Source organism: Sinocyclocheilus anshuiensis, unplaced genomic scaffold, assembly GCF_001515605.1.
Source record: "Sinocyclocheilus anshuiensis isolate Anshui unplaced genomic scaffold, SAMN03320099.WGS_v1.1 scaffold716, whole genome shotgun sequence".
NCBI classification, from domain to species: Eukaryota; Metazoa; Chordata; class Actinopteri; order Cypriniformes; family Cyprinidae; genus Sinocyclocheilus; species Sinocyclocheilus anshuiensis.
The window spans coordinates 33,561-37,805 of NW_015555755.1; the positions used below are offsets into that span (position 1 = coordinate 33,561).

The 4,245-nt window shown below is 36.4% G+C and overlaps 1 long non-coding RNA gene across 1 annotated transcript in view; it reads right to left on the minus strand.

Moving 5' to 3' along the window:
* Nucleotides 1-4,185: 4,185 nt before the first annotated feature.
* LOC107673789 (uncharacterized) overlaps nucleotides 4,186-4,245 on the minus strand; it is a 763-nt gene continuing 703 nt past the window's right edge. Inside the window, exon 3 of the long non-coding RNA XR_001632438.1 lies at nucleotides 4,186-4,241. This is a non-coding gene — a long non-coding RNA (uncharacterized LOC107673789). The remainder of the gene's footprint in view (nucleotides 4,242-4,245) is intronic.

The following is a 4,245-nucleotide window of genomic DNA, read 5'->3' on the forward strand; positions in this document are numbered from 1 at the left end:
GTATATATATATATATATATATAATTAACACATTTTGTACTCATTTCCCAAAATATATCAATGCCAAACTTTAAAGACAAATGTAGACAAATGTAGTACATTATGCTCTCTCACCTTGAAATTAAAGACATGAAAATAGCAGTTCATTATAAAATTGTATGCAAATAAAGGCGATCAGTTTTAGTGAAATATAACAATTTAAATGATCATTCTTATTAATAAATTAATTATATTTTTGGCTACATGGAAACAAATATGCAAACGGGAAATATGTAACACCAAATATATTGTTATTATATTTATATGGTGGTATTTATTCATGTTTGGCAAAACAGACAAGACATGTAAACGTACCTATACTATGCACTGCAAAAATCTTAAAAAATAATGCCATTATAACAAACACCTCTCCATGCTACACTACCTGACAAATGCAAAAGGTGTTTAAAATGACAACTCTTAAAAAAATACTAAAAGAATGTATGCACTGTGCAAAAACTTTAATAAAGCACAGCAAGCAAAACAAAACAACAGCAACAAACACTCAGAATTGAAGTGTGCTTGACGAGTCCAGGTGTTTACGGTGACTAGTCTGTCATGGTGAAAGCTGGTTGGGATGTGGAGACTCGGGCAAAACATGTTGGAACTTGCTGGCAGGCTCCCATGTGTCATCCCAAGTTTTGCCACTGTAAAGTATCATAAGTGCACATATCATTAGAACACAGATCACTGTTGGGTTCAATTTAGAGCGTTCACTGATATTTAATGATATTTGTTAAAGTGGCATTAACCCTGGCTACTTAATCGTTTAAAAAAACACTCTTGGATGAGCTGGAAAACTTGCAGAATACGTTGCAGAATACTGAACAAGTTTTACAATTTCAGCATGTTTTCATGTTGCATTCCAAGCAGATCTGGCAGTTCTAGAGACTCAGGGATAAGGATAGTGACTGCATCTTGCTCCCACTGCCATTCATCATTGTTCTCCTCTTCTTCATATTTAATACTGCTCTTCTCTAATCTTCCTCATGCATTTTATCACCACTACTGTCACTGTTCTCGTCTTCATCGCAAGACACTACTGTAAGTAATTATTGGTCCAAAACCTCAAAAAATAAGATGCAAGTTTATTAATTTGAGTCTTGATGGATGTATTTTTACATCATCTAGTACCGCTCTCGTTTGACTGCAATCGGTCCTTTGAAAATCACATGTACTGTAGAACAGCATTCTCCATCTTAGAAATATTGTTAAATTATGACAAGTGTTTCAGATGCTGAAAAATTAGGGTTGTTAATTAGGGTTGCAAAAAGGTGGAACATTTCCAGTAAATTTCGGAAAACATTCCAGAAATTTTTGAAACTTTCCAGGTTTTTTGGGGAATATTCCAGGGATTTTTGGGAAGTTTCCAGAAATTTTCCACCCCTTTGCAACCCTACTACTAATACTGTAACGCATTACTGGGTAAATGTCCTCAGTCAATGTTCTGCTCAATAAATAAGCTTCAGCTAGTTGTGTATGTAGCAGCTTGAAACATTCCAGAAATTTTTGAAACTTTCCAGGTTTTTTGGGGAATATTCCAGGGATTTTTGGGAAGTTTCCAGAAATTTTCCACCCCTTTGCAACCCTACTACTAATACTGTAACGCATTACTGGGTAAATGTCCTCAGTCAATGTTCTGCTCAATAAATAAGCTTCAGCTAGTTGTGTATGTAGCAGCTTGAGTACTTAACTAGAAACCAAAAATATGATCACATCAGCCCCATTTTATTGTCAATAACAAACTATTTTTTAAATTGTATTAATTAATTCGAAAAGCACTGAATTGTCATGGGGCCTCATTTATAAAGTGTGTGTACGCTTTAATCCACGCAGCACTCATGTTTGTAAAAACTGGCTTTGATGTGGAAAAGTGCTTGGCGTCACGTCAGGGTCTGAGCAGACGAACGCACTTTTTCTTGTCGGAGTACTGCAGGTTTTTGGAAATGTAAGCTGTTCTTGCGGCTCGCTGTTCTGATAACTGGTGATCTTTCATATGTTAATGACATTAATTAGGAGTCGTTTACAAGGCAGAGAGCTGAAATGCGCAAGTTCAAGTTCATTTGCGATTCATCTGAAAGAGAGGCGTACATGCATTTTATATGCGGACGTTCATTCTATGAATCACACACACGCATATTTGAGAGATGATCATAAGATCAAATGTAGGATGGTTTCTGCGCAACATTTTATAAATGAGGCCCCAGCTCCCATTATCCATTGTGTCCACTTCAATCACAAAATTCTGGGTTCTTGCTAATAACTAGGGGCCAGTTTTACTAAACGATTCCAAAACAGTGCTGATGGGAGGGGAAATCTCTGCGGGTGATTTACTAACAACGTGCAAATTAAAGAACACAGACGCAACATCTCATTTACATATCGACCAACGCAATATACCAAGCACAGCGCAAATTAGCATAGTCGCAAATAAAGAATAAAGAAATAAAGAAGCCACAGTACGCTGAAAAGAACCGGAGGCCAAAATATGAAGGTTTGCGAGAAGTTCTGATAGAGCTGGTATTGAGTGACTCCTAGTTGAGGGTTCAAAGTCGTCTTTTATTTCCTGAAGCAAATTAAAAATAACATGACTTTGCAAACGATATGTTGGGCTGTCAAAATGGCTGAAAAAGTACATTCGAATTTTGTACTTAAATATTATCAAAATTCGAATTATATTCGAATTTAAAATGCATAATTTCAGTTAGGGTGAAGAAAAGCTTTTGGCTTCTCTTCTGAGGCCACAAGAGGGCGCATCGAGCAAAATATTACTAATGCACGTTTATTCAAAGCATAAGATAACATGACTATCTGTGAAAAAAAGTGCATAATGTTTAAAATAATGTTTATAAACCAATTATTATTAAGTTGCTTAAACAACTATAAACAAAACAGCATCATGTATGTATGCATAGTTTAATACAAAGGGTGGAAAGCCAATCACAAAGAGTACTTTTTCATTTAAAAACATGAGTTGCAGTGGGATGGGAAAAAACCTGCCTTAAAGTCTCGAGATATGCTTTTTCAAAGTTGAACTTGTATTAATTTTATATGGCTTTCTAAACACGCAGCTCTTTTGTGCGAGACGTGAGTGCAACGGTGATAGATGTCCCTCTAGAAAATGCGTGAAATATGTGTTCTGTGTGAACGGCTTGGTTTCAGTTTTGACGTAAACTACATCTCCTCCGCATTGATGTTCTCTTTTTCCGCTATATTTGTAATTAACAACGCAGCAGCGCCGTGTCTAGTGGCTTCAACTGGACAGGCTAACAAAAACATTATAATGCAACGACACTTACATCGTCATCACATCTCGTGCACCGCTGATAAGCTGCCTCCTTAACATACACCTAAAATTCGAATGCAACGTTTTTGCATTCAAATGTGGATTTTTATTTTAAATTCGACGAATATTCAAAATTCTATTTTTTTTTTTTTACAGCCCTAGTTCGGATAATGTGTTCTTCTGGCTTTAATACGTGTAAATTAATAAAAAATGTGGAAAAAATCCTCTCCCTTCTACTGCAAGCTCTGTTCTCTGCAACAATAATTGCAGCCATTTCAAGCGCAAAATAGTTTGACTTGTTTTTATTTAGGCATTAAATAATGGCACAAATGCCAGTTATTTGACAAACGCAAACCTTAGTAAAACACATTGCATGATTCATTTTAATACTCTCCTCCCATAACTTTTGCGTCTGAAAGGGAAACTCCTACAAATGCACATTCAATAAGGTCAGGCGCAAAAATAACTGTGTCCACGCCTTTTCAGTGCTAATTCATCACTGCGCGTCTTTAGTAAAACCTGACAGTACTATCTTAACGCCAAAAGACGGTTTGCGCTGGCACAAGCTGTTAGTAAAACTGGCCCTTGATATCTAAATCCACACAAGGATGTAGATCATTCTCCTACTTGTATCCAAAATAATGGAATATTCTTTCAAGAATTTGAAATTCAGTCACACTCTCGGAGTTTCAGTCCAGACAGTCCAGTTTCAACTACACGATCAGGGAGCTTTCTCTTGCCACAGACATCAATAAAAAGAGCTTCCATGCTGCTTGCAAGACACTATTTTAACTTTGCCTACATCATATTGGTCACGGAATAGACTACTTAGCATTGCAATGGAATTAAATAGTTAAGAAAACACGACTTACCACACAGTGCAAGGTAACCAGTGGACTTTCACTTCTGCTTTTCCCTAC